This window comes from Rhipicephalus microplus, unplaced genomic scaffold, assembly GCF_043290135.1.
Source record: "Rhipicephalus microplus isolate Deutch F79 unplaced genomic scaffold, USDA_Rmic scaffold_345, whole genome shotgun sequence".
NCBI lineage: Eukaryota > Metazoa > Arthropoda > Arachnida > Ixodida > Ixodidae > Rhipicephalus > Rhipicephalus microplus.
This window is the reverse complement of record NW_027464913.1, coordinates 120001-132540: the sequence shown is the minus strand read 5'-3', so window position 1 is coordinate 132540 and position 12540 is coordinate 120001. Positions and strand designations below refer to the sequence as shown.

At 60.7% G+C, this 12540-nt stretch overlaps 2 non-coding genes across 2 annotated transcripts; both read right to left on the bottom strand.

Moving 5' to 3' along the window:
• Positions 1–686: 686 nt before the first annotated feature.
• Positions 687–839, bottom strand: LOC142793904 (5.8S ribosomal RNA). Its single transcript, XR_012891913.1, has one exon. It is a non-coding gene; the product is annotated as a 5.8S ribosomal RNA (ribosomal RNA).
• A 1720-nt stretch (positions 840–2559) lies between these two features.
• Positions 2560–4368, bottom strand: LOC142793911 (small subunit ribosomal RNA). Its single transcript, XR_012891920.1, has one exon. It is a non-coding gene; the product is annotated as a small subunit ribosomal RNA (ribosomal RNA).
• Positions 4369–12540: the final 8172 nt, after the last annotated feature.

The following is a 12540-nucleotide window of genomic DNA, read 5'->3' as shown; positions in this document are numbered from 1 at the left end:
GGCGGACTACGACGAGAACGCCTTAAGCTTCGCCAACGTTTCGCCAACTCGTGCGGGAGACTTTTTCCGCTTCGCGGCAAGTCGTCGCGCCGTGCTCTCCGCATCAACCGCGTACGCAGCGAACCGCAAACGTCGGGCGCAGCCTCCTCACCTCCCTGCGCTTTGCGCGCGAACGTTCCCTGTTCGCGCGGCAAAGCCTGGAGGAGGCACGGCCCCGCAGCGTGTTCGAGCGCCCGGTCTACGGGACACCCTGCTTACTTCGAGGGCAACAAGCGCAACGCAAGGCTGCGATCTCGCGCACTTTGCGCACGGCTGGAGAAGCTTTGCTGGCCGGCTTTCGCTCCTCGTGTTTACCGTGCGTTAAAGTTGCGCGTCCGTGGCTCTCGCAGCTCTTGCGCGCCCGGTCGCAGAGAGGAGTACGCAACCTCGACCGCACTTTCCCTGCAGGCTTCCTTCCGACTCGAAGTCCTGCGGCGGTCTCAACGAGGTGCCACATCCTCAATGCAGTCGGTCGCCCCCGTTTCGGTTGGGCTCTGGCACGACGGTCGCCACCGTCTCGCCCTTGAGTGGCCGCTGTTGGCGCTCGCTGTGAGGTGTTCAGCGTGCTGTCCGTGTTGCCGACGCGGTCAAAACGAGTCGACGGCTCACGTTCCCTTGTGCGCCGAAGGCTCTCTTGATATGTGATCCGACCCTCAGACAGACGAAGCCAAGGGAAGACCCAAGGCCGCAATGTGCGTTCAAAGAATCAGTGCTCAGTGTGTCCTGCAATTCACACCAAGTCTCGCAGCTGGCTGCGTTCTTCATCGACCCGAGAACCGAGTGATCCACCGCTTAGAGTCGTGAAAAAGTGTTTGTTCAATTCCGTACAGTCAAAACCAAACGTTTCTGGCACTCGGCCAAACAGTGGCCAAGAAGGGCGCTTTTCAGCGCACGCTTGGACTCCAAAACTCTGCCGCGCCTTTTTCGGCTGCCGCAAATCGAGCAAACGGTGTGTTTCGGACGGCGTTTCGCTTCCGCTACTTGCGAGTGCTTTCGTGGTCCACCCCTCTATAAATACTCGGGAGGCGTCGAAGCCGGTTCTCCAAGCCGGACCCGTAGGTATCGTTGTGTGCTCGCTCTCATTGGCCCGCCTAACCAGAAAATGCCTGCGGTACACCCATTTGGATAAGAGTGCACGCAGATGCGGGCCTCGACGGCTACACATTTCCTCGCGGCGGCCGCCTCCCGGCCTCCGTGGAGCGCGGGATGCACGGTCCCATCGACAAGCCTCTCCCGTTTTTACCGTGGCGTCGCGGTTCACCACGGCGGGCGGGTCGGTCTCCTCCGCATAAAAAGGGGGACCCCCGCTTTTTGTTCCACGAAATCGCACAAGCTTTTTTCGCATCCACGGTTTGCCACCGCACACCAAAATGCCGATCCGGCTGCCTACTTTAGCCAACAGGTGGAGCCAGGCGCGCCGTACTTGCGCGGCACTTCCCACGTCCACCGAAGTCGGTGCCAAGGACCACTTTCGGCGCCGGAGCCGCGTACGAGCCTACTCGAGGCGGAAGAACGAAGCCAGCAAGGGCCTGGCCGCAAGTGCGTTCAATTGTCGGGACGTCCAAGTCCCTCGTTCTTCCGTGCTTCCTCTTTCGGCAAGTCGTTGCGGCACCTTCCCAAAGCGCGCAGACCCGCTAATCGCGACGAGCGCGACGTGGCCGTGCCGCCTTTCCCTCGGCAGCAAGCAAAACGCCTGGCAACGTCGACGCTCCCCTAACCGCGATCTCGCACCGTGTTTCGTGTGGCGAATTCAAAAGCCGGCCGGCGCTGCTGCAACCATTACGGTCGGTACGCATACGCCGCGGAGGGCGGGACGGTCATCGGAGCGTGCGGTTCCTCCATCGAGTACTGCGCACCTCGGCCGTCGCATCGCCGTGCCATGACCGGCCGCGCGTCAACGCGAACCGGTGCCAGCGAGATCCCTCGCCTGCAAGAACCGACCGGCAGCCTCCGTCACCCGAGGACGCGGAGGCGCTTGCCGCGGACGGCGGGACGGTATGCACTGGTGCACAGCGGACCCGTCACATCGCCAGTTCCTTGACCGACCGCCGACGCTTGTGCCGTTCCTCTCGTACTTGGCAGTCGCCGCGCGATTGTCGGGTCTCGTTCTTGCACGCTCGAACGGTCGGGAGGGCACTCGGCTGGCGTTTCGGGAACGCGCAGCCTCGCCTTCTACCGACGTAACCACGACTCGCCGTTCGCGCTCCGCCGCTCCTGTTTACAGTACTAGGCGGTCCCGCAGCGGTCGGGTCGCGCATTTCGAGCGCTTCGAGCCACGGTGCAGTGGCGGGTCGAAAGCCGACCTATGAGTGCGTTGCGCCGTTTGTACCCGCGTCCGCCACCTGGCCGACCGTCCAAGGTCGCGGTGTTGGCGTCCGCTGGGCGCAACAATTTGTCACGGGGTGCCGCTCCACATTCAGGCAGCCCCGTGGGGAAAAGCCGACCCCGCGTCCAAACGGGGTCAGCGGCAGAAAGTGTCGGGCGCAGACGCAGCTGAGGCGCTCACCCTTCACAATCCGTTAATGATCCTTCCGCAGGTTCACCTACGGAAACCTTGTTACGACTTTTACTTCCTCTAAATGATCAAGTTTGGTCATCTTTCCAACAGACCGGCGCAACCGAAAGGCCGCGCCGGACATCGGTCCGAAGACCTCACTAAATCATTCAATCGGTAGTAGCGACGGGCGGTGTGTACAAAGGGCAGGGACGTAATCAACGCGAGCTTATGACTCGCGCTTACTGGGAATTCCTCGTTCAAGGGGAACAATTGCAAGCCCCTATCCCAATCACGAAAGAAGTTCCACGGGTTACCCAGTCTTTTCAGACAGGGATAAAGACACGCTGCTTCCTTCAGTGTAGCGCGCGTGCGGCCCCGGACATCTAAGGGCATCACAGACCTGTTATTGCTCTGTTTCGTGCGGCTAGGAGCCGCTTGTCCCTCTAAGAAGGTTGTAAGGTGCTGGGAACCCCGCACCTATTTAATAGGCTAGAGTCTCGTTCGTTATCGGAATTAACCAGACAAATCGCTCCACCAACTAAGAACGGCCATGCACCACCATCCACCGAATCAAGAAAGAGCTCTCAATCTGTCAATCCTCCCAGTGTCCGGGCCGGGTAAGTTTTCCCGTGTTGAGTCAAATTAAGCCGCAGGCTCCACTCCTGGTGGTGCCCTTCCGTCAATTCCTTTAAGTTTCAGCTTTGCAACCATACTTCCCCCGGAACCCAAATACTTTGGTTTCCCGGAAGCTGCCCGCCGAGTCATTTGAGTAACTCAGGCGGATCGCTGGTTGGCATCGTTTATGGTCAGAACTAGGGCGGTATCTGATCGCCTTCGAACCTCTGACTTTCGTTCTTGATCAATGAAAACATTCTTGGCAAATGCTTTCGCAGTAGTTCGTCTTGCGACGGTCCAAGAATTTCACCTCTAGCGCCGCAATACGAATGCCCCCGTCCGTCCCTCTTAATCATTACCTCGTATTCCAAAAACCAACAGAACAGAAACGAGGTCTTGTTCTATTATTCCATGCAAGTTTATTCAGGCGACTCGCCTGCGTTGAGCACTCTAATTTTTTCAAAGTAAAAGCACCGGCCATCTCGAGGCACACAATGAAGTGCACCAAGAAAGAACCGGCATGATGTTCAGTCCGAGCCGTCGCATCGGGTAGATGCACTACTCGTCTGGAACTGAGATCCAACTACGAGCTTTTTAACCGCAGCAGCTTTAGTATACGCTATTGGAGCTGGAATTACCGCGGCTGCTGGCACCAGACTTGCCCTCCAATTGATCCTCGTTAAAGGATTTAGAGTGTACTCATTTCAATTACGGGGCCTCAAAAGAGTCCCGTATTGTTATTTTTCGTCACTACCTCCCCGTGCCGGGAGTGGGTAATTTGCGCGCCTGCTGCCTTCCTTGGATGTGGTAGCCGTTTCTCAGGCTCCCTCTCCGGAATCGAACCCTGATTCTCCGTTACCCGTAACAACCATGGTAAGCAAGTAACCTACCATCGAAAGTTGATAAGGCAGACACTTGAAAGAAACGTCGCCGGCTCGTGGCCATGCGATCAGCACAAAGTTATCCAGAGTCACCACACAATACGGGCCGAAACCCGATCGATCTTGGTCTAATAAAAGCACCCGTTACCCAAAGGGCTCCAGGCTCACTGCATGTATTAGCTCTAGAACAGTTATCCAAGTAGGAAGAAACGATCTAAGGAACCATAACTGATTTAATGAGCCATTCGCGGTTTCGCCTTATTTCGGCATGTACTTAGACATGCATGGCTTAATCTTTGAGACAAGCATATGATTACTGGCAGGATCAACCAGGTAATCGTTCGACTGCGCGTCCGTCCTCGCCCTCGGCGGGCCGGACGCAGTCTGTGTGCGGCGGAGGCCACCTTCAGGCGCCCCAACACGCTTATTTTGCACTCCGAGATGACGGCGTTCGAGCTCGCTACGGCACAACCTTCCCGAAAGACGAGTGGGAGCCGTGCGGCAAGAAGCACGTTCATGCTCGCTCTTTTTCGTTGCATCGACTCGGTCGCGCCGTGCGGGTTGCCCAAGCCCGCTGCACTGTCGGTGGACCGGCCGGAACTAGCAACGGAGCCGAGACTGCAAAGCCGCCAGACGACGGGTCACGCCCGCGTCTTCGGCGCTTTCGCATCTGAATCGCCCGAGGACGACACGGAACACACCTCGATATCGTGGTAAAACGGCACCGTCCGACAACCAGCCCCTAACGCATCAAGCGGATGAGGCTGCAGACGACTGCCGTGGATTCCCCTGGAGCAGACCCGAGGACACGCTTGACGAGGCCGAAGCCCGCCGCATATCAGACACCCGGTCGCTTTCGCGTACGCCGCTCACGAGAACCCCCACATAATAGCAGCGATAAGTACCCAGACCTCCTTGGGCCCTAATACGAGCGTACTCGAGAAAATTTCACCGCGGGTGTGCCCCGAAACGTGTGGCATGTTGAGCGTGCCACAAGTCTACGTCGCTCTCAAACCCGCCGAGGTCGTAGAATTTGCGACCCTACTCACGAAATTCCCACCGAGGATACGGCCGCAAACGTACCGCACCTTGGGTAGGCCACGAGTTTGTGCAACACTACGCTGACGGCACAGCACCGAGGTCGTGCGCGCACGCACGGGAAAATTCCGCCGCGGTTTCTGCCGAAAACGTGAGGCACCACGACTCTCCGCAAGTTCGCGTCGACTGCGAAAGACCGAAGTCGTGAACGACGTGTCCGCTACTCGCCGCCGACACGCTGGACACCAAACGTACAACGACTCGACGGCGTCGTAGAGGCCCACGACGCGGTTTTCCTTAACGACGTCTCGGCGTGGCACCGACAGGTTAGAACGGCCGACCAACGTTCCCTGTCCGCCGTTCGGCTCAGTCGAAGGGCTCGGCGACTTCGGCAACGCTGCGAAGCCGCACGGTGACGCACGCCATGTCCCCATTTTTTTTTTTCTTTCTGCGTCTGCCGGGGTGCCCCTATAATAGCAGCGATAAGCACCCAGACCGCCGTGGGTCGCTCGCCCCGGCTGACGTGGTTTTTCGTACTCCTGCGGCGGTCGCCGTCAAGCACGTCCAAATACGCTACTTTCGTGGGCGCATTCACGCTCTTTCGCTTCGCCGGAGTGCCAGCACTCACTCTGCCAAAAACGGCGAACATCCGAGCGGCGGTTCCCACTTTTGCGTCGGCGTCGCAAACCCCGCCCCGGCAGACGAGGTTTGCCGTACTCGTGCGACGGTGGCCGGCGGGCACGTCGAAAGACGCCGATATCGTGCGCGAATTGGCGCACCTTGGCTTCACCGGAGTGCCGCCACTGACTCCTCCAAAAACGGCGAAGATCCGAGCGGCGCTTCCCACTTTCGCATCGGCGTCCCGAACTCCGCCCCGGCTGACGCGGTTTACCGTACTCGTGCGACGGTCGCCGGCGAGCACGTGGAAAGACGCCGATATCGTGCCCGAATCGGCTCCGTTCGGCTTCGCCGGAGTGCCAGCACTGGCTCGGCGAAAGACGACGAACATCCGAGCGACGGTTCTCACTATTGCGTACGCGTCGCAAACCCCGCCCCGGCAGACGCACTTTGCCGTACTCGTGCGACGGTCGCCGGCGAGCACGTAGAAAGACGCCGATATCGTGCCGGAATCGGCCCCGTTTGGCTTCGCCGGAGTGCCAGCACTCACTCGGCCACAAACGGCGAACATCCGAGCGGCGGTTCCCACTTAGCCGTCGGCGTCCCGAACTCCGCCCCGGCAGACGCGGTTGCCGAGCTCGTGCGACTAGCGACCGCGAAGCCGTCTCGCGACGCCGCTTTCGTGCGCGGCTCCCACTGCGACCTGGGTCACCCGAGGTCGACGAGCAAAAAAGAATGTCGAAAAAAATTTTTTTTTTTTTTGCGTCTGCCGGGGTGCCCCTATAATAGCAGCGATAAGCACCCAGACCGCCATGGGTCGCTCGCCCCGGCTGACGTGGTTTTTCGTTTTCCTGCGGTGGTCGTCGTCAAGCACGTCCAAACACGCCACTTTCGTGGGCGCATTCGCGCTCTTTCGCTTCGCCGGAGTGCCAGCACTCACTCTGCCAAAAACGGCGAACATCCGAGCGGCGGTTCCCACTTTTGCGTCGGCGTCGCAAACCCCGCCCCGGCAGACGAGGTTTGCCGTACTCGTGCGACGGTGGCCGGCGGGCACGTCGAAAGACGCCGATATCGTGCGCGAATTGGCGCACCTTGGCTTCACCGGAGTGCCGCCACTGACTCCTCCAAAAACGGCGAAGATCCGAGCGGCGCTTCCCACTTTCGCATCGGCGTCCCGAACTCCGCCCCGGCTGACGCGGTTTACCGTACTCGTGCGACGGTCGCCGGCGAGCACGTGGAAAGACGCCGATATCGTGCCCGAATCGGCTCCGTTCGGCTTCGCCGGATTGCCAGCACTGGCTCGGCGAAAGACGACGAACATCCGAGCGACGGTTCTCACTATTGCGTACGCGTCGCAAACCCCGCCCCGGCAGACGCACTTTGCCGTACTCGTGCGACGGTCGCCGGCGAGCACGTAGAAAGACGCCGATATCGTGCCGGAATCGGCCCCGTTTGGCTTCGCCGGAGTGCCAGCACTCACTCGGCCACAAACGGCGAACATCCGAGCGGCGGTTCCCACTTAGCCGTCGGCGTCCCGAACTCCGCCCCGGCAGACGCGGTTGCCGAGCTCGTGCGACTAGCGACCGCGAAGCCGTCTCGCGACGCCGCTTTCGTGCGCGGCTCCCACTGCGACCTGGGTCACCCGAGGTCGACGAGCAAAAAAGAATGTCGAAAAAAATTTTTTTTTTTTTTTGGCGTCTGCCGGGGTGCCCCTATAATAGCAGCGATAAGCACCCAGACCGCCATGGGTCGCTCGCCCCGGCTGACGTGGTTTTTCGTTTTCCTGCGGTGGTCGTCGTCAAGCACGTCCAAACACGCCACTTTCGTGGGCGCATTCGCGCTCTTTCGCTTCGCCGGAGTGCCAGCACTCACTCTGCCAAAAACGGCGAACATCCTAGTGGCGGTTCCCACTTTTGCGTCGGCGTCGCCAACCCCGCCCCGGCATACGCGGTTTGCCGTACTCGTGCGGCGGTGGCCGGCGGGCACGTCGAAAGACACCGATATCGTGCGCGAGTCGATGCTTCTTGGTCTCGCAGGAGGGCCGCCACTCACTCCTGCAAAAACGGCGAAGATCCGAGCGGCGCTTCCCACTTTTTCGTCGGCGTCGCAAACCTCGCCCCGGCAGACGCGCTTTGCCGTACTCGTGCGACGGTCGCCGGCGAGCACGTCGAAATACGCCGATATCGTGCCCGAATCGGCCCCGTTTCGCTTCGCCGGAGTGCCAGCACTCGCTCGGCCAAAGACGACGAACATCCGAGCGACGGTTCCCACTATTGCGTACGCGTCGCGAACCCCGCCCCGGCAGACGCGGTTTGCCGTACTCGTGCGGCGGTGGCCGGCGGGCACGTCGAAAGACGCCGATATCGTGCACGAATTGGCGCTCCTTGGCTTCACCGGAGTGCCAGCACTCACTCGGCCAAAAACGGCGAACATCCGAGCAGCGGTACCCACTTAGCCGTCGGCATCCCGAACTCCGCGCCGGCTGACGCGGTTGCCGAGCTCGTGCGACTAGCGACCGCGAACGCGTCTCGCGACGCCGCTTTCGTGCGCGGCTCCCATTGCGACCTGGGTTACCCGAGCTCGACCAGCAAAAAAGAAGGTCGAAAATTTTTTTTTTTTTTTCTGCGTCTGCCGGGGTGCCCCTATAATAGCAGCGATAAGCACCCAGACCGCCGTGTGTCGCTCGCCCCGGCTGACGTGGTTTTTCGTACTCCTGCAGCGGTCGCCGTCACGCACGTCCAAATACGCCACTTTCGTGGGCGCATTCGCGCTCTTTCGCGTCGCCGGAGTGCCAGCACTCACTCTGCCAAAAACGGCCAACATCCGAGCGGCGGTTCCCACTTTTGCGTCGGCGTCGTAAACCCCGCCCCGGCAGACGCGGTTTGCCCTACTCGTGCGACGGTCGCCGGCGAGCGCGTCGAAAGACGCCGATATCGTGCGCTAATTGGCGCTCCCTGGCTTCTCCGGAGTGCCGCCACTCACTCCTCCAAAAACGGCGAAGATCCGAGCGGCGTTCTCCACTTTCGCATCGGCGTCCCGAACTCCGCCCGGGCTGACGCGGTTTACCGTACTCGTGCGACGGTCGCCGGCGGGCACGTCGAAAGACGCCGATATCGTGCCGTAATCGGCCCCGTTTGGCTTCGCCCGTGTGCCAGCACTCACTCGGCCAAAAACGGCGAACATCCGAGCAGCGTTTCCCACTTTCGCATCGGCGTCCCGAAGCCCGCCCCGGCAGACGCGGTTTGCCCTACTCGAGCGACGGTCGCCGGCGATCACGTCGAAAGGCGCCGAATTCGTGCACGAATCGATGCTTCTTGGTCTCGCAGGAGGGCCGCCACTCACTCCTGCAAAAACGGCGAAGATCCGAGTTGCGCTTCCCACTTTTTCGTCGGCGTCCCGAACTACGCCCCGGCTGACGCGGTTTACCGTACTCGTGCGACGGTCGCCGGCGGGCACTTCAAAATACGCCGATTTCGTGGGCGCATTCACGCTGTTTCGCTTCCCCGGAGTGCCAACACTCACTCTGCCGAAAGCGGCGATCATCCGAGCGGCGGTTCCCACTTTTGCGTCGGCTTCGCAAACGGCGCCCCGGCAGACGCGCTCGTGCGACGTACTCGTGCGACGGTCGCCGGCGAGCACGTCGAAAGACGCCGATATCGTGCTCGAATCGACCCCGTTTCGCTTCGCCGGAGTGCTGCCAGTCACGGCGCAGAAAACGGCGAACAAGTGTTTTTTTTTTTTTTTTTCCTAGAATTTGTGTTATAGAAGGCACATTTGATATCGGACGATAATTTTCAACTTTATCACGCGCACCGATTTTCGTGTAGAGGTTTGCAAGTTTATGGGAATTTCTCCACTTGGAATAATGCGATTTAGTAGTACTACGAGAACTTCATGGATGTACTCAAGGGTACGGGGCAAGTCAGTTACGTCAACACCTGCAGATTTTTTACACTTCAAACTGAAAATTGTTGGTTGTGAGTCCTCGTGTGATATTAAAGGCCGATTCGCTAACACATAGAACAAAGAAAGAAAGGAAGAAAAAACGCCCGCGCTCGCTCAAGAAACCTGGGTTCGCAACAAGTGGCAACAACAAGCAACCGAGCGAGTGCGCCAAAACCCGTGGCGGCCGAACAAACGCGAAGTCCCAACCGCGTCAGCCGGGGCGGCACGGGACAGGAAAAATCACTTCAGCCGGGGCGGCGGGGCACCGAATAAACCTCGTCACCTCGTCGCAGGATAAAAGAGGAAACAAAAAGTCTAAACAGCGTCTGCTGGAGCGAATGCGTAATAAAACAACAACAACAACAAAAAAAAAAAACACCCGCGCTCAAGAAGTCTGCAATCACCACAAAAGGCGACTGTGACCGAGCAGCGTCAGCCGGGGCCGTGCGGAAACGGAAAAACCGCGACTACCGGGGCGTCGAGGCACCGAAAAATCCACTTCAGCCGCGGCGAAAAAAAAAAACAAAAAGAAAGACGGAGGGGGGGGGGGGGAACCACGTCTGCCGGGGCGAAGGAAAAAAAAAAAACGCGTCTGCCGGGGCGAGCCCGGGTGCGGCACCACCGGGAAAACTGTGGCAAACAGACATGGCGATCGAGTGAGTGGGCCGCCAGCCAGGCTCAGCCAAAAAGTGCAAAGTCCGAACTGCGTCAGCCGGGGCGGCAAAAACCACGTCAGCCGGGGCGGCGCAAAAAACCGCGTCTGCCGGGGCGGCACGAAACCGCGTCAGCCGGGGCGGCGCGAAAACTGCGTCAGCCGGGGCGAAAGAAAAAAAAAAAAAAAACGCGTCTGCCGGGGCGAGCCCGGGTGCGGCACCACCGGGAAAACTGTGGCAAACAGACATGGCGATCGAGTGAGTGGGCCGCCAGCCAGGCACAGCCGAAAAGTGCAAAGTCCGAACCGTGTCAGCCGGGGCGGCAAAAAACCGCGTCAGCCGGGGCGGCGCAAAAAACCGCGTCTGCCGGGGCGGCACGAAACCGCGTCTGCCGGGGCGGCGCGAAAACTGCGTCAGCCGGGGCGAGCCCGGGTGCGGCACCACCGGGAAAACTGTGGCAAACAGACATGGCGATCGAGTGAGTGGGCCGCCAGCCAGGCTCAGCCAAAAAGTGCCAAGTCCGAACTGCGTCAGCCGGGGCGGCAAAAAACCGCGTCAGCCGGGGCGGCGCAAAAAACCGCGTCTGCCGGGGCGGCGCGAAAACCGCGTCTGCCGGGGCGGCGCGAAAACTGCGTCAGCCGGGGCGAAAGAAAAAAAAAAACGCGTCTGCCGGGGCGAGCCCGGGTGCGGCACCACCGGGAAAACTGTGGCAAACAGACATGGCGATCGAGTGAGTGGGCCGCCAGCAAGGCTCAGCCAAAAAGTGCTAAGTCCGAACTGCGTCAGCTGGGGCGGCAAAAAACCGCGTCTGCCGGGGCGGCACGAAACCGCGTCAGCCGGGGCGGCGCGAAAACCGCGTCTGCCGGGGCGGCACGAAACCGCGTCAGCCGGGGCGGCGCGAAAACTGCGTCAGCCGGGGCGAGCCCGGGTGCGGCACCACCGGGAAAACTGTGGCAAACAGACATGGCGATCGAGTGAGTGGGCCGCCAGCCAGGCACAGCCGAAAAGTGCTAAGTCCGAACTGCGTCAGCCGGGGCGGCAAAAACCGCGTCAGCCGGGGCGGCGCGAAAACCGCGTCTGCCGGGGCGGCACGAAACCGCGTCAGCCGGGGCGGCGCGAAAACTGCGTCAGCCGGGGCGAGCCCGGGTGCGGCACCACCGGGAAAACTGTGGCTAACAGACATGGCGATCGAGTGAGTGGGCCACCAGCCAGGCTCAGCCAAAAAGTGCTAAGTCCGAACTGCGTCAGCCGGGGCGGCAAAAACCGCGTCAGCCGGGGCGGCGCAAAAAACCGCGTCTGCCGGGGCGGCACGAAACCGCGTCAGCCGGGGCGGCGCGAAAACTGCGTCAGCCGGGGCGAAAGAAAAAAAAAAAACGCGTCTGCCGGGGCGAGCCCGGGTGCGGCACCACCGGGAAAACTGTGGCAAACAGACATGGCGATCGAGTGAGTGGGCCGCCAGCCAGGCACAGCCGAAAAGTGCCAAGTCCGAACTGCGTCAGCCGGGGCGGCAAAAAACCGCGTCAGCCGGGGCGGCGCAAAAAACCGCGTCTGCCGGGGCGGCACGAAACCGCGTCAGCCGGGGCGGCGCGAAAACTGCGTCAGCCGGGGCGAGCCCGGGTGCGGCACCACCGGGAAAACTGTGGCAAACAGACATGGCGATCGAGTGAGTGGGCCGCCAGCCAGGCTCAGCCAAAAAGTGCCAAGTCCGAACTGCGTCAGCCGGGGCGGCGCAAAAAACCGCGTCTGCCGGGGCGGCGCGAAAACCGCGTCTGCCGGGGCGGCGCGAAAACTGCGTCAGCCGGGGCGAAAGAAAAAAAAAACGCGTCTGCCGGGGCGGCAAAAAACCGCGTCTGCCGGGGCGGCACGAAACCGCGTCAGCCGGGGCGGCGCGAAAACCGCGTCTGCCGGGGCGGCACGAAACCGCGTCAGCCGGGGCGAGCCCGGGTGCGGCACCACCGGGAAAACTGTGGCAAACAGACATGGCGATCGAGTGAGTGGGCCGCCAGCCAGGCACAGCCGAAAAGTGCTAAGTCCGAACTGCGTCAGCCGGGGCGGCAAAAACCGCGTCAGCCGGGGCGGCGCAAAAACCGCGTCTGCCGGGGCGAATGCAAAAAAAACAAAGAAAAAAGCCCGCGCTTAATCAAAAGAAAACAAAGAAAAAAGCTTGCGCTTAATCAAAAGAAAACAAACAAAAAAAGTTCGCGCTTAAGCCTGGCGGTGGAACCACCGGGGCAAACAGACCTGGCGATCGAGT